General features: G+C 40.8%; 1 long non-coding RNA gene across 1 annotated transcript in view; it reads left to right on the top strand.

Annotated features, from left to right (window-relative positions):
• Positions 1–22,977, top strand: part of LOC121820161 (uncharacterized) — a 68,694-nt gene extending 45,717 nt beyond the window's left edge. Inside the window, exon 3 of the long non-coding RNA XR_006060594.2 lies at positions 17,339–22,977. This is a non-coding gene — a long non-coding RNA (uncharacterized LOC121820161). The remainder of the gene's footprint in view (positions 1–17,338) is intronic.
• Positions 22,978–24,751: the final 1,774 nt, after the last annotated feature.

The raw sequence follows: 24,751 nt of genomic DNA, 5'->3' as shown, positions 1-24,751 counted from the left end.
CTATGACGAGGAAGGGGCTGGTGTCCCAAGTATAAGTAATGGAACAAGTTTTCTAAGCTATATTGCTACAAGTCTATGTCTTGTACTTTAAATATTTGCACACAAATCCAAATTTTTGGATCATAACTAAATTATACTACCTTGTTTGTACCTTAAGGCCTGTAAGTTCTGATTTAGGAGACAGTATGTTAATCAAAGGGACAAAGTCTAGTTATCAAATGGTATTTGCATAATAGATCTAAGCCTCAGAAAAGGATAGCCCAGAGAGTCCATTCTAAATCTAAAAGAGAAGATTATCAGTTCCAAACACTACTATATATTTAGTATGTGTATATAGACATGCACATGTAGACCTGGGTTCGATCCCTGGGTTGGGAAGATCCCCTGGAGAAGGAAAAGGCTGCTCACTCCAGTATTCTGGCCAGGAGAATGCCATGGGCTGTATAGTCCATGGTATCTCAAAGAGTCAGACACGACTGAGTGACTTTCACTTTATACAGATATGCATTATTACTCATATGCAATTCTATTTGAGACTAAATACTCAGCTATCTCCTAGTTCTGAAGAAGTATTCATTTATCATCATTCAGGGCCATCTAATCATTTATTAAGCCAATCCTGAGCTAAGCAGCATGAATAGAGGCTGCCAGGCCAATACAGGCCCTCATCATTTCATTAGGTCTGAATTAATGCAAAGTCTTCTTCATTGATCTTAATGGGTTGAGACAACCCCTACTTTTAAATTTCCATGACTTCTTAGCTTCATAATATGGCTTCCTTCTGTATATCCAATGTCATCTCTCACTTCCCACCCACCCAATGCCCAAGGATACTACATTTCAACAACTTAGCAACCCTCCCTTTTCACTGCCCCAGATTACGATTCCTAAAACAATTAGGAATTAGGGATAAGTTCAGTTCAGTTCAGTCGATCAGTCGTGTCTGACTGTTTGTGATCCCATGGACTGCAGCATGCATCAAGTCAGTAACAACCTTATTCAAAAACCTAGTGATGCCTCACTGCCTACAGGGCTAAGCTCAAGAATGGTTTTTACATTTTTAAAATCATGTACAAAAAAAGAAAGAGATGCAACAAAGACCATATGTGGCCCACGCAGCCTGAAATACACACCCTGCAGCTTGCTCTTACAGAAAGTGTCTGCGGACCTGGTTCTCTCCATACCATTCTACATGCTTCAAGTTAATGCAAACTCTCCTACTGTTGTTCTGTTTTCTGTTTGTCTTGCCTTCCTAAATAGGCAATGCACTTTTTTGTGTGAAGGGAAATATGAAGTCGACTTCACACAGAGCAGAGCATATATGACACAGAGGTCTTAATAAATGGTGATATAATTGAACTGGCTCAGTTGTCTTCAGTGTTCTCAGAAGTAAATTTCTCAGAAGTTGCATCTCTCCCATATACCTCCCTTTGGTTCATGTTTTCTTCTCAGTACAAGTTAGCTTTGCTTTAAATTACTAACAGCATTCTTTGATCTCATCGACTATTCACTTGTGTGAACCACTATTAAACGTATGTTTGGATTTGGTGACCAAGAATACTCATAGATAGAAGATTTCTGTGACGGGCCTGGGAGGGGCCCTTTAAGATGGCCTCCATCCTGCTAGTCAGCCCTTATGCAGTTGTACCCCTGAATGCATGGGACCTAGTGACTTGCTTCTAACAAACAGAATATAGCAGGAGTAATAGGATGTCACTTCCAAGATCAGATTACAAAATGACTGTCACAACTCACAGACTTAGAAAATGAACTTATGGTTACTGGAGGGAAGGGTGGCAGGGAGAGGTAAGTTCAGTTCAGTTCAGTCGCTCAGTCATGTCCAACTCTTTGTGACCCCATGGACTGTAGCACGCCAAGCTTCCCTGTCTATCACCAACTCCCGGGACTTACTCAACTTCATATCCATCGAGTTGGTGATGCCATCCAACCATCTCATCCTCTGTCATCCCCTTCTCCTCCTGCCTTCAGTCTTTCCCAGTATCAGGGTCTTTTCCAATGAGTCAGTTCTGCACATCAGGTGGCCAAAGTATTGGAGTTTCAGCTTCAGCATCAGTCCTTCCAATGAATATTCAGGACTGATTTCCTGTATGATTGACTGGTTTGATCTCCTTGCCGTCCAAGGGACTCTCAGGAGTCTTCTCCAACACCACAGTTCAAAAGCATCAGTTCTTTGGCACTCAGCCTTTTCAGCTCTCTTTATAGTCTGACTCTCACATCCATATGTGACTATTGGTTCTCACATCCATATGTGACTATTGGAAAAACCATAGCTTTGACTAGATGGGTCTTTGTTGGTCAAGTAATGTCTCTGCTTTTTAATATGCTGTGTAGATTGGTCATAGCTTTTCTTCCAAGGAGCAAGCATCTTTTAAGGAGTGTGGAATTGACACTGCTATATTCAAAATGGAAAACCAACAAGGATCTACTGTATAGCACAGGGATCTCTGCTCAATATTATGTAACAACATAAATGGGAAAATAATTTGAAAAAGTATAGGTATATATATATATATATATATATAACTGTATCACTTTGCTGTGCACATGAAATTAATTGATTAACTTTGTTAATCAACTATTGTTTGGTCACTCAAACTAGAGTTTGATCAGATTAATGTCCATTGAGTCAGTGATACTATCTAACCATATCATCCTCCACCATACACTTCTCCCACCCTCAATCTTTCCCAGCATCAGGGGCTTTTTCAATAAGTCACTCTTCACATCAGTTGGCCAAAGTATTGGAGCTTCAGCATCAGTCCTTCCAATGAATATTCAGGGTTGAATTCCTTTAGGAATGACTGGTTTGATCTCCATGTAGTCCTAGGACTCACAAGAATCTTCCCCAACACCACATTTTGAAAGCATCAGTTCTTTGGCGCTCAGCCTTCTCTATGTTCCAACTCTCATATCCATCCCTGACTACTAGAAAAACCATAGCTTTGACTAGACACTTTGTCAGCAAAGTAACGTCTTTGCTTTTTAATCAACTACACTCTAATATAAAAATAAAAGTTTTAAAAAATGTCTGTCACTTCTGTCTTGGGGGCTGTCTCTTCTGTGTTGGATCACTTGCTCTTGGGAAGCCAGCAGTCCTACTGAGAGATCGGGGAGGAGCTCCTTCCAAGCTCTCTCTTGTGGCTGCTGAGGGCCCTCAAATGATCTGTTTCCAGACTCACTGTAGTGAGCCTCTGATTAAAAAGAACACAGACAGCCAAACACACACACAAACACCCTACATGGGCATTTTCTCTCACATACAGTCATACTATCACAAATAAATTCACAACCATTAAGCCAGGAACAAACAAACTGCACTCTCAGCTTCTAGGGATTGAGCATGTCCAGGAAGCCTGGTTCCTGTGAGTCCTCCTCTTCCCTCCCATCCCCCACATCAGGCTCTGGTTAGGAGCTACTTTCCCAGCCAACAGACCAAATTCTTTGCTATAATCATTGAGAAAAGACTGAATCCAGCTAGCAGCTCACCACAACTTTATACCCAAAAACATCACCACCAAATAATACCAATGTTTCATCAGGAAACATCTTAAAAAAAAAAAAAAAAAAACGAAAAGCCACTGGACCACCAGGGAAGTCCTAGATCCTAGTTTGTTTATTTATTTTTTGAATTTTTATTTATTTTACTTTCAGCTGCCCTGGTCTTCATTGCTGTGTGTGGGCTTTCTCTAGTGCGGTGCATGGGCGTCCCATTGAGGTGACCTCTCTTGTTGCACAGCCTGGGCTTCAGGACTTGCAGCACACAGACTCAGTAGTTGCTCATGGGCTTAGTTGCCCAGCAGTGTGTGGGATCTTTCCAGACCGGGGACTGAACTGGTGTCCCCCGCATTTCAAGGTGGACTCCCAACCACTGGACCACCAGGGAACCCCAGAAAACATCCTTTCTGTGGGCTGCTCTTCCCAGAGAAGGCTGGCTCGGCAATGCCACTCTTTGGACGTCATGGCTCTGAATCTTCAGATCCTCATTTTGAGGTCTGCTAAGTTGGTTCTCCCCAGAAATGAGTCCAGACAACACAGGGCTGGGGCTGGAAGTAAACTGGAAGGATATGAGCTATAAGCTTTGGTGCCAGACAGAGCAGTGGTGGGGATTAAATGATATAATGTGTTAAGTGCCAATACTCAGGGTACCAGACCCCAAACATGTGCTATGCCACTAACGGGATGTCACCATTCCCTGCAGTAAGTGGCTACTTCCCCACCCACCTCCTCCCCCTTTCCCTCTCCTGCTCCCCTTCTTTCCTTTCCTCCTCCTCTTCCTCTCCCACTTCTTTTTCCTCTTGCTCCTCTTCCTCTGGTCACCACCACTCTAATTTCAGTCCACTTGCTGTTTACTTTCTGTGCTCTAGAAAAACCTGCTCTCATCTTTTGGCTGAACTGAAAAGATTGAATAACAGCTTTAAGTATGCTTTTCCCAATGATATTTATGCATTAACAGGTATTAACTGTCTGTTTGGAACCAGTCTGTTGTTCCATGTCCAGTTCTAACTATTGCTTCCTGACCTGCATATAGGTTTCTCAAGAGGCAGGTCAGGTGCTCTGGTATTCCCATCTCTTTCAGAATTTTCCACAGTTTATTGGGATCCACACAGTCAAAGGCTTTGGCATAATCAATAAAGCAGAAATAGATGTTCTTCTGGAACTTTCTTGCTTTTTCGATGATCCAGTGGATGTTGGCAATTTGATCTCTGGTTCCTCTGCCTTTTCTAAAACCAGCTTGAACATCTGGAAGTTCATGGTTCACGTATTCCTGAAGCCTGGCTTGGAGAATTTTGAGCATTACTTTACTAGCGTGTGAGATGAGTACAATTGTGTGGTAGTTTGAACATTCTTTGACATTGCCTTTCTTTGGGGTTGGAATGAAAACTGACCTTTTCCAGTCCTGTGGCCACTGCTGAGTTTTCCAAATTTGTTGGCATATTGAGTGCAGCACTTTCACAGCATCACCTTTCAGGATTTGAAATAGTTCTACTGGAATTCCATCACCTCCACTAGCTTTGTTCGTAATGACACTTTCTAGGCCCACTTGACTTCACATTCCAAGATGTCTGGCTCTAGGTGAGTGATCACACCATCATGATTATCTTGGTCATGAAGCTATTTTTTGTACAGTTCTTCTGTGTATTCTTGCCACCTCTTCTTAATATCTTCTGCTTCTGTTAGGTCCATACCATTTCTATCCTTTATCAAGCCCATCTTTGCATGAAATGTTCCCCTGGTATCTCTAATTTTCTTGAAGAGATCTCTAGTCTTTCCCATTCTGTTGTTTTCCTCTATTTCTTTGCAATGATCGCTGAGGAAGGCTTTCTTATCTCTTCTTGCTATTCTTTGGAACTCTGCATTCAGATACTTATGTCTTTCCTTTTCTCCTTTGCTTTTAGGTTCTCTTCTTTTCACAGCTATTTGTAAGGCCTCCCTAGACAGCCATTTTTCTTTTTTGCATTTCTTTTCCATGAAGATGGTCTTGATCCCTGTCTCCTGTACAATGTCACGAACCTCAGTCCATAGTTCATCAGGCACTTTATCTATTAGATCTGGCCCTTAAATCTATTTCTCACTTCCACTGTATAATCATAAGGGTTTTGATTCAGGTCTATATGCAGGTCAGGAACCAACAGTTAGAACTGGACATGGAACAACAGACTGGTTCCAAATAGGAAAAGGAGTACATCAGGGCTGTATATTGTCACCCTGCTTATTTAACTTATATGCAGAGTACATCATGAGAAACGCTGGCCTGGAAGAAGCACAAGCTGGAATCAAGATTGCTGGGAGAAATATCAATAACCTCAGATATGCAAATGATACCACCCTTATGGCAGAAAGTGAAAAGGAACTAAAAAGCCTCTTGATGAAAGTGAAAGAGGAGAGTGAAAAAGTTGGCTTAAAGCTCAACATTTAGAAAACGAAGATCATGGCATCCAGTCCCACCACTTCATGGGAAATAGATAGGGAAACAGTGGAAACACTGTCAGACTTTATTTTTTGGGGCTCCAAAATCACTGCAGATGGTGACTGCAGCCATGAAATTAAAAGACGCTTACTCCTTGGAAGAAAAGTTATGACCAACCTAGATAGTATATTCAAAAGCAGAGACATTACTTTGCTGACTAAGGTCCGTCTAGTCAAGGCTATGGTTTTTCCAGTGGTCATGTATGGATGTGAGAGTTGGACTGTGAAGGAAGCTGAGCACCGAAGAATTGATGCTTTTGAAGTGTGGTGTTGGAGAAGACTCTTGAGAATCCCTTGGACTGCGAGGAGATCCAACCAGTCCATTCTGAAGGAGATCAGCCCTGGGATTTCTTTGGAAGGAATGATGCTAAAGCTGAAACTCCAGTACTTTGGCCACCTCATGCGAAGAGTTGACTCATTGGAAAAGACTCTGATGCTGGGAGGGGTTGGGGGCAGGAGGAGAAGGGGACAACAGAGGATGAGATGGCTGGACGGCATCACTGACTTGATGGACGTGAGTCTGAGTGAACTCCGGGAGTTGGTGATAGACAAGGAGGCCTGGTGTGCTGCGATTCATGGGGTTGCAAAGAGTTGGACATGACTGAGAGACTGAACTGAACTGAACTGAACCGTAGAGTTGCTCCCAGATTCTGGGAGGCATTTGTTTGTCCCAATGTCATCTGCAGACACTGAAGTCAGACTGCCTCTAGTCAAATTCCACCTCCTCCACTCATTACTGTGTGACCTGGGGCAAAGGAATTAACACCTCTACATTTATAGCCTCCTCCTCTGTAAAATAAAATCATTATCCCAGCACTGTGATAAAAGCAAATGAGCAAATTCAAGTGACATTCTTAGAAAAGCTCTGGACACTGAAATGGAAGCTTCATGAAGGCAGAGACTGTCCACTAGGCTCATGGCTGTGCCTATGACTTAGAACAGAGCTCAGTACAAAGTAGAGGCTCAAACATTGTTTCAATGAATGAGCACGTACTATGATACTTATTATGCTTTTTTAATGCAAAGATTAACAAATAAACAGGTTATCCACTTGCCTTTTTAAAAATAAAACAACTTGAGTATAAAGTCAGAAAATTAAACCCTTTATGTTTCAATTTTAAGCACAGTTTAAAAGTCCAACTGTGAAGAAATGATAAAATAAAAAGTAAGAGTCAACTGTTCTATTTTCTCCAGACCTTTTCCCCAAAGGAAGCCACTATAATAAGTTTCTCATAAATGTTTTATGCATATATTATAGACAACCACCAAGACAAACACTAAAGCACTGATGGAAAATTTCAGGAGTCAGAGAGTGCCAAGTAGAAGCTGAACATGATTTGGGAGCAAACTCTAGGGTCTTCCATGACCCCTGAGATCAGATGGTATCTACCACTCGGTGCAAGCAAGTGGCACCTTCGTGATTCTTGGAAGCACCCACAGGTGCCCACATTGTATCTCTTTTTTCTGATCACAGAATATAAGAATATAACTAAACCATTTTTATGCTGTTCTACCTTCTTGGACTACAATTATGCTGCCCCATATAGCACTCAGAGTTTACCGTATTGATTCATTAGCAGTATCTGTTGTGGGCACAAAAAAATACAATATTGCAGACACCATAGCAGAGTCTATTTCTTGTACTGAATAAGGTAGTCATTTGATTCCTGATTCACTTGGGGATCCTTGACTGCTTCTCTGGTGGCTCAGATTAAAAAAAATCTGTCTGCAATGCAGGAGACCTGGGTTCGATCCCTGGATCAGGAAGATCCCCTGGAGAAGGGAATGTTTACCCACTCCCTCATTCTTGCCTGAAGAATCTAGACAGAGGAGCCTGGTGGTCTATAGTCCATGGGGTCACAAAGAGTTGGACATGACTGAGCAACTAACACACATGGGCTCCTTGGAATACAACAAGAATGTGATTCATTACCCTTATCATAATCAAATTAGGACTTGGCTCAGTTCCAAGCGAGGGAAATGGAACACCAAGAGATAAAAGGAAGAAAGAATTTTTGGTTCACATAATTCAGGGAAAAGTTGCAGCTGGATCCACATTCTCTAACAGTTTCACTAGAAATGTGTCTCCATCCTCAGCCCCAACTGACTCAGGGCTTTAATTTACAGCAGGCTCACCTTTGTGGTGGGGACTCCCAGGTGGCACAGTGGTAAAAAAAAAAAAAAAAAAAAATCTGCCTGCCTGCCAATGCAGAGATGCAGCTTTGATTCCTGGGTTGGGAAGATTCCCCTGGAGCAGGAAATGGCAAGCCACTCCAGTATTCACGCCTGGACAATTCCATGGACAGAAAAGTCTGGTGGGCTACAGTCCATGAGGTTGCAAAGAGTCACTGAGTGACTGAGGATACATGTGCACCTTTGTGGTATTCAGATTCTATGCTAGCTTAGCAACCAGCAGAATGGATGTCTCATTCCCAATAGTATCAGTAAATGACCTACAGACCCCGTAGACATACTGAGTATCTTGGATTTCATGCCCATCCTTGGAGAAATCACCATAGCCAAGCAGATAAACCACACAGGATGGTCAGATCTGAGACACAGACCCAACTCACCTTGATACCAAGGAGTAAAATCACCTCTATCTGAATAACATGTTCTGGGGCAATAGTGACCTCTCCCTAAAATAATCTGGATGTGGCTAACAGAAGAAGGAAGAATGGATACAAAGCAACATAAACAACAGATCTACACACTAAGATTCTTCCAATTTAATAACTATGAAGGGAGCAGTAGCAGAGACATGTTGGCCAGCCTGCATAGACGCTTCACTGGATTTGCTTACCCAACCTAGGCATCAAAAAGTCAGGGCAATGGGAGATCAGTAGCACTGGCATCATGGGGCATTTGAAAAAGAGTCAGCTCTTTTGTTTTAAAATAGGAAGTTGCTGCCATTCAAATGCCTAGAAATAGAATACCTTTATCTCCGGGTATACACTACTGTATTTACTGAAGCTTATCATAGATTGAAAGAAAGCAAAGACACACAAATGTCAACCTTACATAGGAAAGAAGATATTGAGAAATTGATATTCAAATAAATAATAATTATCCTCAAATTAAAATGTATAATGGCAAGAGGCATTTCTATATGGTAAATAAATTTACTCAGAGTTACCTGGGGAAAAAGGCACCCTTGGACTAAACTAGGTATTTATTTCTATGTTCCTTTATTTCCTCTTTGCTCCAGCTATAAAATGTTGAATTCCAAAGAGCCCAAGACTCTACATCTTAAAGAATCCACAGGTTAATCTCAAGGAGAAACTTTCGCCACTTTTGACAGAAGTTTTAACAAACTTCTGCAAACCTCTGACAACTTCTAAAGTTGTCAAAACCAAGAGGAGATGATCATCATTATTACTGCTACCCCATTCCCACTTGGAACACCATGGCCAGTCTCTTGCTTGGCATCATGGTTCATGTATCAATTTTGTAAATTATAAAAAGTGAGCAACTTCCCTGGTAGCTCATATGGTAAACAATCTGCCTGCAATGCAGGAGACGTGGGTTTGATCCCTGGGTCAGGAAGATTCCCTGGAGAAGGAAATGGCAACCCATTCCAGTATTCTTGCCTGGGAAATCCCATGGACTGAGGAGCCTGGCATGCTACAGTCCATGAGATCACAAACAGCTGGACACAACTGAGTGGCTAACACACACAGCATATGAAGGACCTAGACTATGGGCTTTGTTTGCTGAACTATTGTAACTAGAAATTTAAAAAAATAAAAGATGGTTGATTGTTTTTAATACCTCTTTATTGTTAAAGCTTCATGCTGACAGGAAGATGCCTTTGTATTTAAAGGAAATCACCTCAGTTCTCAAGGTCAGGGCCAAGGAAGATGGCAGTACCTACCGCAAGTGGTTATGGAATCATACAACAAAAATTAAATCTTGAGGATTCAGTAAAGCCCTCTCTCAAATTCAGAACTGGCCTTATTTTAATTATCACTGATGGATATAGAACATACACCATTTTAAAAGAACTCTTAAACAAATAAGTAGTTCATTATTTCCTTTAGTATTCCATTCTAGTATTTATTCTTAGAGAAGAAAAGCTGTTGACAGTTGCTGCTCCTGCTGCGAAGTCACTTCAGTAGTGTCTGACTCTGTGCAACCCCATAGATGGCAGCCCACCAGGCTCCCGCGTCCCTGGGATTCTCCAGGCGAGAACACTGGAGTGGGTTGCCATTTCCTTCTCCAATGCATGAAAGTGAAAAGTGAAAGTGAAGTCGCTCAGTCGTATCCGACTGCTAGCGACCCCATGGACTGCAGCCTACCAGGCTCCTCTGTCCATGGGATTTTCCAGGCAGGAGTACTAGAGTGGGGTGCCATTGCCTTCTTTAAAACAGTTATGAATTTGTTAATCCTTTACCTCAAAGCTTATTATTCAGCTTTCAAACATAATTTTCAGGAATTCTCATAGTAGAAAGGAAGAGAATTTATTTCATAAATATTTGTACAAAACAAGATGTTTGCTACCACATAAAATTTTTTCAGTCAACTAATTTTCTTCATTATACTGCTCTAGCACTATTTTCTGCCCTGAATTTTAATGTGCAGCACAACAACCTCTCAAGGTGTCCAAGCTGCAGGCATGTTTTTAGCTACAATCTTCAACTTTTTAGAAGGTATCTTCAGTGTAATGGTAATAAAAGCACAGGGAGTTCCTGGAATCCTTTCTAAAGTGTCCTTTGTCTAGTCAATATTTACAAATCACTTTTTTCCTCTGTATGTAGAACAACAGAAAGACAGTTAAATAAGGAGAGTGGCGAAATCATGTGGGGTATGAAATTTAGCTGCCACTTGTGACACAAACTGGATACGAAATTGTAATTTTAAGCTCAAGTGTATTATAATAGAATGGAATGTACCTCTTCTTGTAACAATGTTGAATCAAAGGCCTTTTTCTTGCTGCTGCTGCTGCTGCTGCTAAGTCGCTTCAGCCATGTCCGACTCTGTGCAAGCCCAGAGATGGCAGCCCACCAGGCTCCCCCATCCCTGGGATTCTCCAGGCAAGAACACTGGAGTGGGTTGCCATTTCCTTCTCCAATGCATGAAAGTGAAAAGTGAAAGTGAACTCGCTCAGTCTTGTCCGACTCTAGCAAATAGCAAAAAAGAGATAAAGGTTCTCTTAATGCTTTTCAATTTGCATCTCTTGCTTTTTAAACTCATGGTTAACAGAGTACTATAGGTTATTCACATAGATTGTGTGAATTTTTATACTATCATTCATAGCCTGGGTTCTATTAAGAAGTGTACACTGTGCTAGATATTGAAGAGCACAGATGAATTAGCAGCCCAGAGTCTGGAAAGAAGCATGATGGAAGAAGATTTGCTTATATTTGATGTGCTGAGAAAAACAACTGTTCTCTGCTCTGCCTACTAACAGCAGTATGCCATGGAGGAAGGACACATACATCAATGAGCAAGGATGTTTTGGCTCCAACTCAAAAACTTGTGTGATCACACTGTTTGGGATTTAGGAACTTGTTTAGAGGATTGCAACCACCATTCTGTTCTAATCTACTGCCGCTCTAATCTACGGATCCTGAATTGAGCTCCAGTTAACCCTGCTCCCTTCAGATTGTCCCCCATAATCTGAACTAGCCCTTACCAGTCCTGTTATTGTTTGAGTTGAATTCAGTGGTTTTTGTATACTGCCAGACCCCTCAGTTTGTCTCAAGTCTGAAATCAAGAGGAGATTCTGTCAGCAACCAAGGACCTCTGTTCAGTCGTGAATAAGGTCTTTTTCTCAAGTTGCAGGGCTCATTCCTACACTTGTGCTACAAAGTGTATAAAAACCCCCTAGATTTTCTATAATTGCCAAATATATTGTGTAATGTTAAATACAGTGCACCCTTTAAGCTGTCTGTCCATTTATCTTTATTTTAAAAATCTGAACATATGGCCAGCATATACTTGAGCTCATTGCTTAATGGCAAAATTTAAATATTAATAAATAGTATACCCCCAAAAAGAGTTGTGTGACCATAAACAAGTGACTTAACCTATCTGTATCCATTTTCTATTGCTGCCATAACAGATTAGCACAAATTTAGTATCATCTTATATCATCTTCTAGTTCTGGAGGCAGAAGTTTGACATGAACTAAAAAAACTCAGTGAGCTGAAACAAGCATGTGGGAAGGGCTGTGTTCCTTCTGGAAGCCCTAAGGAAAATTGGTTTTTCACCTTTCCCAGCTTCTAGAAATTACCTGTATTTTTTTCTCATGGCCCATTCCCTTCATCTTCAAAGCCAGCAGACTTCCCTCTCCACCACAATTCTGTCTAATCCAGCCAGGAAATGTTCTCTGTATTTAAGAACTCATGTAATTAGATTGGATTCACCCAGATAATCCTAGATAATCGCTCCATCTCAATTTCTGAACCTTAATCACATCTGTAAAGTCCTTTTTACCACAAAAGATAACATATTCACAGTTCCAGAGACATGTGGCCATCTTCGGGGTCACTATTCAGCCTACCGCACAGTCTCAACTCTGTTTCCTTGTCTGTAAAATCTTGTAGGCTGTTGTAAGTATAGAACATGCCACATAGGGAGGGCCTAAAATCCTGTCTAGTATGCAGGTCTTGATAAGAAGTGATTCAGATGAGGAGGAGTAAAAGGATGAAGAAGACAATATGGATAGATTTTTTGTATAGGTCGAGGAGTGCTGAGTAAGAAAAACCCAAAATTAGTGAAATAAAGGTGAAAATGTATGGAAGTAACAGAAACCCACAGCTACTTAGAAAAAAGAGAATGTATTCTGAAAACTCAAATTAGAATTTAGAAGGTTTTTGCTTGATGAGAGACAATGAGAGATTTTAGCCCCCTTAAATTTATTTTCTCTGAAACTAGAGTAAAATAATTTAAGATAAATATAAAGAATCATGCTATGGTAAATGGTTCTGATTAAAAGCCAAAACCAGAAACATTCTTCAGAATCTAGTTCAAAGAAAGTTTAAACTATCTTTCCAGGCATTTGAGGCAGGGAGGCAAAAGAGAGAGAAGAAAATAAATTATTTTGGTACTGTAAGAATGTCCATGTTTCAATCCTTAGTTAGATACTCATACAAAGTAGTTTGTTTTAAGAAATATATGAAAAAAAAAAAAGAAAAAAAGATGACTTATCCAATGTGACTTGAAAAAGGCCAGAAAATGCAAAGGTGAGTAAGAGAAATAGGAAATAAACAATTTTCAAATAATCTTCAAAAAATAAAATATTAACTTTCTTCTGTTATTTTACCTTGTATTAAAGTACAGATGTTCAGTGAATCTTCATTATTTTAAACCTTATTTCTGTTTTCCTTCTACCCAATATGTATTATTCAAGTCTAAATTCAATACCAAAACATTTCAAGGAATTTTTAAAAGCCAAGCTGCTCACATCATATAAATTACTTATCACAATGTATGTATTTAAGCGTTATAGGAACAGCTTTCAGCATGAAAGCTCAGGTTCCCAAAGAGGTATGTAAATGGATCTTTATCACTCCCCAGCATCAGCATCAAAGTAAAAATGAAGTCACACAGGGTGAAGATTCAGAAGGAAACAAGTTTGATATTTACCTGACTAACAATTGTGTCCATTCCAAAACACAGTTTTACAAGTTATCAAATATTAAAACAAATTGAGATGGCATCTAAATGCAGCTTAAAGTAGATAAATATAAATAATGGTAAGTGATGAGAAAGCATCATATTATAACAGACTGAGCCACTTTAGTTTACCTTTCTAAACTTATTACAATGAAGTTCTATAGAAGTATGTCCTCAAAACTAGTTGACCCATGAACATTTCAGTCAAACTGATTATTGAGACCGTCACAGAAGACAAATTAATGAACTAGACCGGCTTCAAACCATAGTATTTGTTTTACTTTGCTTCTACTAAATTCAGTGGAATTTGAGTTTAGGTGGGTGTATGGAAAACGCTAAAATGCCATTTTTATGTTTAAACATCAAGTGCATGTGTACAGAACAGAGCAGACTTCCTCAATTCATAATACAAGAGAGGGGGAAGGTTTTCAGCAAGGAGGTTATGGCCCCAGGGCAGTCACCTGGTGACCCAAACATCCATCTGCCACAGCACTGGGATGGGGAGACCAGGACAAGCATCCCTGAAAACTGCTACAAAGAGCAGACTCAGTTCCAGAGAACTGATTTATTTGTGAAATCTGGAAATACACCAATCAAACTTGGAGAAAAACTTGGAGCATCAGAACGTGGAGAATAACAACAAACTCTGGTCAAGAGCACACTTAAAAATATACTAAGTTAAACAGAACCTCCTTTCCTTACCTAAACTAAAATTACATAGCCAAAATGGAGTCATTTTACGACTATACAAATAGTCTTATATGGAGAGATTGAAAGATTACTTGGCATTTTAGAAAAAAAATACAAATAATCTAAAATTATTTGAGTTTCCATAAAAGAGGAAATAAGATTATTAAAAATGTGAAGAAATAATTAAACTCTACAATTTTAGGAAATCTATGAGAAATGGAGTATTCCTGCCATATCAGTAAATAAGGATGTCACATTTATCAGTGATTCTGGCCCTCAAATGTGAATCACTGAGCCCTGAGGGCAACCAGGAAGGGCAATACCTTATACCTGCAATCCAGCAGCCATCAGGCTGCAGCCACTCCCTACAGTAAGCAGTGAGGAAAAATGGAGGGTATTGGCCCCAGATAGCTGAGATGCATATGAAAGGGATGATTTCAGGGAGCCCAGACTCTTGCATCATCCCATACATAGAAAAGCACTAAATTCCTTAATTTGAGATATCTAGTTTTCTTTAATTCAAGAAAATACTTTTAATGTTCAGACTACTTGCCCTTTGTTGCTGCTGCTGCTGCTAAGTCGCTTCAGTCATGTCCGATTCTGTGCGACCCCATAGACGGCCTCCTACCAGGCTCCTCTGTCCCTGGGATTCTCCAGGCAAGAACACTGGAATGGGTTGCCATTTCCTTCTCCAATGCATGAAAGTGAAAAGTGAAAGTGAAGTCACTCAGTCGTGTCCAACTCTTAGCGACCTCATGGACTGCAGCCTACCAGGCTCCTCCATCCATGGGATTTTCCAGGCAAGAGTACTGGAGTGGGGTGCCATTGCCTTCTCTGTGCCCTTTGTTACAAACTTCTATATAATCTGACTCCTCCCCTTGCTTCCTCAGTGCAGTTCTCTTAGGGTTGCTTGAGATGCTGTCTTCTAGCCCTGAAGTCCTAAAAATTACCGCTAAATAAAACATAACTCAACTTTTAGGTTGTGACCATTTGTTTTAAGTCAACAGTTATCACGTCTGTTAACAGATCCAACACATCCATTAAAATATCAATTCATACTTTAAATAATATGGATTTCAGAAAGAAAGTAGTGGGAGATGCACACAACTGCTTTTTCTAAAAGTCAAACAATAATACAGTTGAAATGGCAAAGCAAACTATGTGGTACTGCAGCTATTTCAGTTACTTAAACATCTGCATCATTCTGGCCACACAGCAGTCTGAACAATGTCCTGGCAACTGACATCCAGCTGGCTTTAAAACCTCTGCCTAAATGGAGATGCCCCTACTGATCTTGATTCAAATGATGGATCTATATATCCTTTGACAAAGAAAAGCCAATAATACAAAGCAACTGTGAGTGTAATTGATGGTAAATGTGTTAGTTACAAAAACACTTTTTGGTGACAAAGGCTGGATGCTACTGAGCTTCAAGATGCTGAGTCAGTTCAATGCCATTGTTAGTCAAAGACATACACAGCTGAAAATAAAACTATCAATTAACACATATTTTTCAAGCATCTATTATGTTCTCAAAGACCTTGCCCTTATGGAGCCTAAATCTTGGCTCATAAAAATCCTATAAAACAATTCGAGAACAACAAGGTAAGACAATGCTCAATAAATTAATGCATACAAGGTTCAGCTCAGTTCAGTTCAGTTCAATCACTCAGTCATGTCCGACTCTTTGTAACCCCTTGAATTGCAGCAGGCCAGGCCTCCCTGTCCATCACCAACTCCCAGAGTTCACTCAGACTCACGTCCATCGAGTCATTAATGATGCCATCAAGCCATCTCATCCTCTGTTGTCCCCTTCTCCTCCTGCCCCCAATCCCCCCCAGCATCAGAGTCTTTTCCAATGAGTCAACTCTTCTCATGAGGTGGCCAAAGTACTGGAGTTTCAGCTTCAGCATCATTCCTTCCAAAGAACACCCAGGGCAGATCTCCTTCAGAATGGACTGGTTGGATCTCCTTGCATATAAGGTATACAACAACAATTCAGAGAAGGCTGACAGGTGTTAGCTGATGTCTTCCAGGAAGTCCACTGACAAGGTAAAACCTGAGGGTATGGTAATTCCCACAGGTGGAAAAAGCAAGATCTTAGAATCAGGAATGAAAGAGGGAGATATAAGTGAATATGATAAGTAAAGATATGCTAAGGAAAGGCAAAACTAGTCTGAATAAAGTATAGCATTAGAGACATATGCATAAATATGTTAGGAATTGGATCTCTGTTCTGCTAGTTCCTACTGTTAACAACTGACTGAGTTCTGACTTCTAAGAACCAAGCCCTCTCTCCCAGAGAACTTCTGTCTCTGAATTGAAACTAACACTGAGGCTGACAAGAATTCTTAATGACTTGTCTTTACTGGAGGGATGGGAATGAACAAAATAGTGGAAGACCTCTTTATATTAAATTTCCTAGGTGTGATATAGTGCGGTCATGTAGGAAAATGTTCCTATGCTTAAGAGATACATGCTGAAGTATTTAAGGGCAAAAAGGATTATAATGTCTTCACCATCACTTGCAGACGGTTCAACAAAAAATGGCATGCATACAACAGGTATTAGTAGTAATTATTTAACAATTGAGTAATATTAAAATTGATAAACCCAGGGGAAATTATACCACGTTTATTTTACCAATATTTCAACTTTTATGTAGATTTGAAAATTTTCAAGTTAAAAAGTTGAAGTAGAGTCTTCCTTCCTTATTAAAGATGAGAAAATACTACAGGTAACCCTTAGAAATTAAGTTATATATATATCTATAAAATGGAGATAGATGGATTGACAGGTAAAAAGGTAGATAAAATAAATAGGATTATCTTGCTTACCTTATACACAGTAAGAATATGTCAAGTCTTCCTTGAGCTATAGAAGGTTTAAGAAGAAAATACAGAATGTATTTTGCAGAGTAGCTGCCATTGTTGAATACTTAGTATATACTGAACTTTTTAATGCATTAACCGAACTATTCTTCTAGGTTGTCCTGCAAGATAGGCATTATTGCTTTTTTTTTTTTTTTTTTTTTTTTCAGATAAAGAGAAAGAGGATCAAATAAACACAGCTTATTCTGGCAAAACGAGCATTCAAACCAAGATTTCAGTGACTCTCAAGTCCTTGCTATTTTCCATTTTGGGCCTTTACCACCCTGGGTCTAAAAGTGAGATGAAGGCGCTACTGGGCTTCGTAGGTTGCCAAGTGAACTAAATGTCTGTGTCTACTCCAAATTCATATATTGAAATTCTAATCCCTAATATCTGATCTTAGTAGGAGGCAAGGCTTTTTGAAAGGTGATTTGGCCATAAGAACTAAGCCCTCATGAATGGGATTAGTACCCTTTAAAAAGGTACTTTAAAAAGGGGCTAGGAAGCAGGAAGCAGGAACCAGACACTGAATCTGCAGGCACCTTGATCTTGGACTTCCCAACTTCCAGAACTGTGAAAAATAAATTTCTGTTGTTTACAAGGCGCCTAGTCTATGGTACCTCTGTTACAATTTCAAACAGACTAAGACACGAAGTTTAACCAATGACTGACCATCAGCAATGTCTGAAGTAGAAACAGCCTGGAAGGAATAAATTCTTAAAAAGGATACATGTCAACAAAAGATATGACTGAGGTTATTGCAAGAAAACACATAGAAGAGAAGCATTTAAGAGTTAACATGAAGAAAGATGAAAATAATTCTATTATACCTAAATCTAACAATAGACGGGATATACAGTATATAATTTGCTCTCAGCAATCGAAGCAGTAAGTATACTTGATCTAAAAATAATTATACAGCATGACACTTGAATGCAGCAAAATGATGCCTGGTATAGAAAAAAAGACAAAAGAAAATCAAGCATTCAGAGATGATCTGAGTAACCTGTATTCAAAATTAGAAGTCAACACAGTAGGAAAAAGAAATCATTGCAGGATAATCTAAATAAGTATTAAATAAAGACTGGTCTGTAGAAGTAATTGAAGAGACAACATAGCTGAATCAGCTGACTGGATAGGCAGAACCAAGTTACAAATCCCTGAGGTTTGACTGCTCGGCTTTAGCTGCTGGCACACATTTTCTAGACCTCTCTACCCTCAGGCAGCAGGACACAGGGGAACTGGCCTGTGTTAAGGAGCAGTTGGCCTTACTTCCTGCCTCCCTTGTGACTCCTAAGCTGACTGCTTGTGCTTACAAATAGAAGCCTTTCATTCAACTGATTTTAACAAACACCTAGCACATCTTAACCACAGTGGTAATTTCCAGACCAGCTATATAAGTTGTGGAAAGTGAAGTCCCTCAGCTGTGTTTGACTCTTTGCAACCCCATAGACTGTAGCCTGCCAGGCTCCTCTGTTCATGGAATTCTCCAGGCAAGAATACTGGAGGCGGTTGCAAAAACCCCCTCCTCCATATAAGTTGTGGGGCCCAGTTCAAGAACTATGAAGAATTTCAACATATAAAAAATAGGGCATTCAGTTCAGTTGCTCAGTTGTGTCCGACTCTTTGCAACCCCATGAATCGCAGCACACCAGGCCTCCCTGTCCATCACCAACTCCCGGAGTTCACTCAGACTCACGTCCATCAAGTCAGTGATGCCATCCAGCCATCTCATCCTGGGTCGTCCCCTTCTCCTCCTGCACCCAATCCCTCCCAGCATCAGAGTCTTTTCCAATGAGTCAACTCTTCGCATCAGGTGGCCAAAGTACTGGAGTTTCAGCTTTAGCATCATTCCTTCCAAAGAAATACCAGGGTTGATCTCCTTCAGAATGGACTGGTTGGATCTCCTTACAGTCCAAGGGACTCTCAAGAGTCTTCTCCAACACCACACTTCAAAAGCATCAATTCTTCAGCACTCAGCCTTCTTCACAGTCCAACTCTCACATCCATACATGACCACTGGAAAACCATAGCCTTGACTAGACGGACCTTTGTTGGCAAAGTAATGTCTCTGCTTTTGAATATACTATCTAGGTTGGTCATAACTTTTCTTCTAAGGAGTAAGCGTCTTTTAATTTCATGGCTGCAGTCACCATCTGCAGTGATTTTGGAGCCCAAAAAAATAAAGTCTGACACTGTTTCCACTGTTTCCCCATCTATTTCCCATGAAGTGATAGGACCAGATGCCATGATCTTCATTTTCTGAACCAACATTGCTCTCCTCTTTCACTTTCATCCAGAGGCTTTTCAGTTCCTCTTCACTTTCTGCCATAGGGTGGTGTCATCTGCATATCTGAGGTTATTGATATTTCTCCTGGCAATCTTGATTCCAGCTTGTGTTTCTTCCAGTCCAGCGTTTCTCATGACATATTCTGCATATAAGTTAAATGAGCAGGGTGACAATATACAGCCTTGACATACTCCTTTTCCTATTTGGAACCAGTCTGTTGTTCCATGTCCAGTTCTAACTGTTGCTTCCTGACCTGCATACAAATTTCTCAAGAGGCAGGTTAGGTGGTCTGGTATTCCCATCTCTTTCAGAATTTTCCACAGTTTATTGTGATCCACACAGTCAAAGGTTTTGGCATAGTCAATAAAGTAGAAATAGATGTTTTTCTGGAACTCTCTTGCCTTTTCCATGATCCAGCAGATGTTGGCAATTTGGTCTCTGGTTCCTCTGCCTTTTCTAAAACCAGCTTGAACATCTGGAAGTTCACAGTTCACATATTGCTGAAGCCTGGCTTGGAGAATTTTGAGCATTACTTTACTAGCATGTGAGATGAGTGCAATTGTGCAGTAGTTTGAGCATTCTTTGGCATTGCCTTTCTTTGGAATTGGAATGAAAACTGACCTTTTCCAGTCCTGTGGCCACTGCTGAGTTTTCCAAATTTGTTGGCATATTGAGTGCAGCACTTTCATAGCATCATCTTTCAGGATTTGAAACAGCTCAACTGGAATTCCATCACCTCCACTAGCTTTGTTCATAGTGATGCTTTCTAAGGCCCACTTAACTTCACATTCCAAGATGTCTGGCTCTAGATGAGTGATCCCATCATCATGCTTATCTGGGTAGTGAAGATCTTTTTGTACAGTTCTTCTATCTATTCTTGCCACCTCTTCTTAATATCTTCTGCTTCTGTTAGGTCCATACCATTTCTGTCCTATATCAAGCCCATCTTTGCATGAAATGTTCCCTTGGTATCTCTAATTTTCTTGAAGAGATCTCTAGTCTTTCCCATTCTGTTGTTTTCCTCTATTTCTTTGCACTGATCGCTGAAGAAGGCTCTTATGTCTTCTTGCTATTCTTTGGAACTCTGCATTCAGATCCTTATATCTTTCCTTTTCTCCTTTGCTTTTAGGTTCTCTTCTTTTCACAGCTATTTGTAAGGCCTCCCCAGAAAGCCATTTTGCTTTTTTTGCATTTCTTTTCCATGGGGATGGTCTTGATCCCTGTCTCCTGTACAATGTCATGAACCTCATTCCATAGTTCATCAGGCACTCTATCTATCAGATCTAGGCCCTTAAATCTATATCTCACTTCTACTGTATAATCATAAGGGATTTGATTTAGGTCATACCTGAATGGTCTAGCGGTTTTCCCTACTTTCTTTAATTCGAGTCTGAATTTGGTAATAAGGATTTCATGATCTGAGCCACAGTCAGCTCCTGGTCTTGTTCTTGCTCACTGTATAGAGCTTCTCCATCTTTGGCTGCAAAGAATATAATCAATCTGATTTCGGTGTTGACCATCTGGGGATCTCTACCCTTGTATTGTTGGAAGAGGGTGTTTGCTATGACCAGTGCATTTTCTTTGCAAAACTCTATTAGTCTTTGCCCTGCTTCATTCCGCATTCCAAGGCCAAATTTGCCTGTTACTCCAGGTGTTTCTTGACTTCCTACTTTTGCATTCCTGTCCCCTAGAATGAAAACGACATCTCTTTTGGGTGTTATTTCTAAAAGGTCTTGTAGGTCTTCATAGAACCGTTCAACTTCAGCTTCTTCGGCATTACTGGTTGGGGCATAGACTTGGATAACTGTGATATTGAATGGTTTGCCTTGGAGACGAACAGAGATCATTCTGTCGTTTTTGAGATTGCATCCAAGTGCTGCATTTCAGACTCTTTTGTTGACCATGATGGCTACTCCATTTCTTCTGAGGGATTCCTGCCCGCAGTAGTAGATATAATGGTCATCTGAGTTAAATTCACCCATTCCAGTCCATTTTAGTTCACTGACTCCTAGAATGTTGACATTCACCCTTGCCATCTCTTGTTTGACCACTTCCAATTTGCCTTGATTCATGGACCTGACATTCCAGGTTCCTATGCAATATTGCTCTTTACAGCATCGGATCTTGCTTCTATCACCAGTGACATCCACAACTGGGTATTGTTTTTCCTTTGGCTCCATCCCTTCATTCTTTCTGGAGTTATTTCTTCACTCATCTCCAGTAGCATATTGGGCACCTAATGACCTGGGGAGTTCCTCTTTCGGTATCCTATCATTTTGCCTTTTCATACTGTTCATGGGGTTCTCAAGGCAAGAATACTGAAGTGGTTTGCCATTCCCTTCTCCAGTGGACCACATTCTGTCAGACCTCTCCACCATGACCCGCCCGTCTTGGGTTGCCCCACAGGCATGGCTTGGTTTCATTGAGTTAGACAAGGCTGTGGTCCTGGTGTGATTAGATTGACTAGTCTTCTGCGAGTATGGTTTCAGTGTGTCTGCCCTCTGATGCCCTCTTGCAACACCTACCATTTTGCTTGGGTTTCTCTTACCTTGGGTGTGGGGTATCTCTTCATGGCTGCTCCAGCAAAGCACAGCCGCTGCTCCTTACCTTGGACGAGGGGTATCTCTTTACCGCCTCAGTTCCTGACCTTCAACGTGGGATAGCTCCTCTAGGCCCTCCTGTGCCTGCGCAGCCACCTCGGGATGCTCCTCTCAGCTGCCGGCCCTGGCCTCGGGCTTGGGGTGGCTCCTCAGGGTCACCGCCCCTGGCCTCGGGCACGAGGTGGCTTCTCCTGGCCCCCCCTGACCTCGGATGCAGGGTGTCTCCTCCCTGCCGCCACTCTCCTTGGATGCGGGGTAGCTCCTTCTGGCCACTGCCCTGACCTCGGATGCGGGGTGTCTCCTCCTGGCCACCACTGACCTCGGACGCGGGGTAGCTCCTCTTGGCCATTCCTGCGCCGTCGCAGCCTGGCACTCTAGGCCACTGCCCCTGACCTCGGATGTGGGGTAGCTCCTCTTGGTGTTAAACTGTTAAAAGCACCTTGCCTAAGTCAGGGGTCTATGTGACTGTACAGGGTGTACACTCACGAAGCTGGCCTGGCAGAGGATTTGTCCTCAGAGATCATACAGCTTGGTCTTTGTGAGATTTTATCGCCTAATAAACCCCAATCCTGTGGTCCCTCTCACATTATACTCAGATCTACAGCCATGTCCCTGGCAAAGATTTGCGGTCACCCTCAAATTCAACCCCTTGAGCTCTTTCAGACTCGTCTGCTTCTCTCCATCAACACAGCTAGTAATCCAGTTCAAATCTTAATCCTCTCTTCCTGGATGCCTTCTGTTTAGTCTCAGCCTCCAATCCATTATCTGCACTGCCTGCTGAAAGAATCTTTAAAGAACTAATTTGATCTGATCACTTTCCTAGTTTAATTCCTACAAGAATTTGACTTTAGTCTTATGATAAAATCCAAATTCTTACATTGCTTTCAAGGTCCTGTATGACCTATCCTAGGTGACTTCTATAAAATATTTCTTGCCCAACTCACCTCCTCCAACTCCATGGACCAACCCTACTGTGTGTTCACCTTTCATGCCACCTGGCAAATTTTTTCCTCCATTTTCTGCTTAGACAGCATCTCTCTAGAAAGTTTATTTTGACCCTCTCTCCTACCCTAATCTCTAAGGTGATCCTGTTATGCATTCCCTTAGTCCTTATCAAAAAAGTCATACTTGCTTGTTTATTTGTCTGCATCATTGGTTTACAATAAGACCCACAAGGGCAGGTCTTTCTTTGTCTCCTTGAATATGTATCTCAACTCCTGATAAATAAAATGCATTTGAATATGCATTGAATAAATGAAGACTTACATCAAAAATCCATTTAATGTAGAAACACATTTCTTAAGTCTTTTTAAAAATGTAACTCTACAAATAAAGAAAAAGCAGTAGCTTCTGTGAGCTGAAACAACTCCACCTATGAGCCATCACGCCATCTGATGTCACTGGATTTCAGCTCCAGGGCTTCTTGACCTATCCACATGGAGCCTGAGCTCAGACAATATCCCTCAAATTAGCTGCATGTATATGGTTCTTAACCTAATAATTTGAGTATTTATCTGATGGTTGATCACATCTACACAAAACATTTTTCTTTCTAACTGTTAATTTTTCAAAGAAACCAGTAGTGTACTTCAGATGCAGAAAATAGGCTTGTGGACATGGCAGGGAAAGGAGAGGATGGGATGAACTGAGGGAGTAGCATTGACATACACACACTACCATGTGTTAAACAGATGGCTAGTGGGAACTGCTGCATAACACAAGGAATTCACCTTGGTGTTCTGTGACAACCTAGAGAGGTGAAATGGGAGGGGGTTGGGGAGGGCGGGAGGGAGGTTCAAGAGGGAGGGGATATATGTATACATATATACAGCAGAAACTAAATAGCATTGTAAAGCAATTATACTCCAATTGAAAAACAAATTTAAAAATTGCTTTGGAGAAATCTCTCAATAATACAGTAGAATCATTCATTTATTTCATAAATATTGATTAGGTAAAGACTTATGCCCAGCCCTATGCTACAAAATGGTGATAAAGTAATGTACAAGACAGTCACATTCTTTGCCAGGAGATTGAAAACTTTACATAAGGGTTACTAAAATAACTAGACAAACATTATTATTTCGGTTTTCAACAGCCAAAGCTCCAACTTTCACAAGTGTTAGCTATCAGCTGAGGGGGTGATTTTCACAATAGATTTATAAAAATTATAACCCTGGGGGACTTCTCTGGTGATCAGTGGCTAAGACTCTGCACTCCCAATACAGGTGTCCTGGGTTTGGTCCTTGATCTGGGAACTAGATCCCACATGCCTCAACTAAGAGTTCCTATACTGCAGCTAAAGATTCCACATGCCACAATTAAAGATCCCAGATGCTGCACTACAACGAAGACCCAGCACAGCCAGACAAATATTTTAAAAAGTTATAACAACTTAAACAACATGGTCTTTAGGAGAGAAAACACAGAAACTGAAATTGAAGTCTTTGGCAATTGGAATAACTTCACTGAAGATTATGAAAGAAACCATATAGACTTGTATCAATAATGGGCGATTGCTATAGCCAGAATCATCACAAAATGCCTGCATAAAGAGGTTTTTATGTTTATTTCCCAGCAATCTGTTATATTCCTTCATTTAATCCTCATAGCCACCCTGAGAGACAGGTAAGGCAAATATAATACTCATTTTAGAGTTTAGGAAATTAAGGCACACAGGCATTAATTGATTC

The sequence above is a fragment of the Ovis aries genome, chromosome 8, assembly GCF_016772045.2.
Source record: "Ovis aries strain OAR_USU_Benz2616 breed Rambouillet chromosome 8, ARS-UI_Ramb_v3.0, whole genome shotgun sequence".
In the NCBI taxonomy this organism is placed as follows: domain Eukaryota; kingdom Metazoa; phylum Chordata; class Mammalia; order Artiodactyla; family Bovidae; genus Ovis; species Ovis aries.
Note: the sequence above shows the minus strand (reverse complement) of the source record. Positions and strands in the feature narration are given on the sequence as shown.